This window comes from Cryptomeria japonica, chromosome 11 (assembly GCF_030272615.1).
Source record: "Cryptomeria japonica chromosome 11, Sugi_1.0, whole genome shotgun sequence".
In the NCBI taxonomy this organism is placed as follows: Eukaryota; Viridiplantae; Streptophyta; class Pinopsida; order Cupressales; family Cupressaceae; genus Cryptomeria; species Cryptomeria japonica.
In genome coordinates this window covers 124,181,118-124,183,159 of record NC_081415.1, presented here as the reverse complement: position 1 = coordinate 124,183,159, position 2,042 = coordinate 124,181,118, and positions in this window count along the sequence as shown.

The window sequence follows — 2,042 nt, the reverse complement described above, 5'->3', positions numbered from 1 at the left end:
TATTTAATATATATTGTCACATGTCATACTCTTTTGAAAATCACAATCATGTCTAAAATAGACAACTATTGTATAATGTTGTTATGAAATTATGTATCTTCAAATAGTGCAATGAATTGCTGCTCTAGTGTTGGAATCCTCTATTATGCTTAATAGAAAAATATTAAAATAAACATTTTTTTACCAAATGAACATTTATTATAGGTACCATATCATAAGCTGTCATAATTTATTATTCTATGTCTTTAGTAGAGATAGTCATGTTTTCAATGTGAAATATTTGCTTATTTGATTTGTCACATATAAATAAATGTTGATATGGGGAGGTTTTATTTTTTAACTTTTTTAAAATGGAAAATAGGTAGAATTAAGAGATTTCTTAATTAATTGCTAAATTTTGTTTGGTTTTTCAATTGTTGGCAAATGTATTTGCAATTTGTATAAAATATGGCATAAATTATGTAACAAAACAAAGGGAAACTTGCATATTAAGTTTTTTCTAGTTTTTTTTGTTGTAATTTATAGGAGGAAAAGTCTTCTACACTTTGGGATATGTAGCAAGAATTAATTTTGCATGGAGGTGCCAAATAAAGATGTCAAAATGCATCAAATTAAATTTGTGGTTAAAATCATAAGAAATATTGATCTTTTATTATACTTTGGCATATACTTGTGCTTTATTTTGAAATCCTAATTTTACCACTAGTTTCTACATATACAAATACAAATTCTACTAATACAGGCTTGAAAATCCTTGTAAATTTCAACTTTCAAATTTAAAAAATAGATGTTTTAATTCCTATTTGCATAATTCAAATATAAAATGAACTTGGGGCTTTATATGATAGTGTAACATCAAAATTTCATACCCTTTAAATTTTCTTGGTTTGAATTATGGTGTTCATAAGAGCATAATTAATTCATTGATTCTTTTAATAATTTTCTTGAAGACTCTTGGGTTTTGGAGGAGGGATAAGTTCTTCAAAGGCATCTTAGGATTCATCATTATCTATGTCCACTTGTATATTATGGGAGGATTTTGTCATATCCTCAAACCCTTCATTAAACTAGAAATCCCTAGTTTGTAACACATTCTCTAGAATAAGATCGTACAAGCTATACCATTTTTAGTGTATAAACATCTAAGTTCAGGAGCAATCCTACATCAACAAAAAATAACTCCATTTTTTCTTTTAGTTCAATTTAGTTTCATTGTTCTTTTGTTGGTTCCTATAGTTTCTTGGGACAATTTATAAACTCAAACTACTTAGAATTTTTTCGGTTATAAACATCAACAAATTTGGGACGTTTCATAACCTGTTTTGGAATCTGAAGAGGGTTTCACAAACACATTTTATTTTGACACATTAAAAAAAATAGAAGATGGCATAACCGATGTTGACTTGTAAAGAGGTTTTCACAACCTTGTTGACTTTTGACAAGGTTGTCACAACCTTATTAGATATTGATAGCACTTTTATAGCCACTTGAATTTTTTAAATAAATTCTTATGTGATTTTATTTTAACTTCTATAACTTGTATAAATTATGAATGAAATTATCTCTATTTTATTTTAGAAAGAATGTTTCTTGGAAAGTGGTGTTAGATTTAAATTATTGCTTCAAAATTAGTTATTGGCCTTCAACAAGGTTGTCATAACCTTAGCAATAGCCAAAGCATCATTCAAAACCTCTTTATTGAAAATTTTTCTACAACACAGGGTTAGAGTTCTGCAATGCTTTCAAAACCATCATCAACCATTGGAATGGTAGTCACAAACTTGTTGGCACACAAAGAATTTTTATAATCTCTAAAGAAAGGAAAAAAAGGATTCTTTCAATAGTGTCATAAGTGGAATCATTGGAAAGGAGAAGATAAAAAATACTGACAAAAAAGGTTTGGTGATTTGTGTTGGTTCATAAACCTATATTGACTTTTGACAATGTTGTCACAACCCCATTTTATTCCTGTGAGTCTATTGCAGCCATTGTGTTAATCAAAGGAAGACTTCATGATATTGAGAGATGAAAAAGTAGAGTTT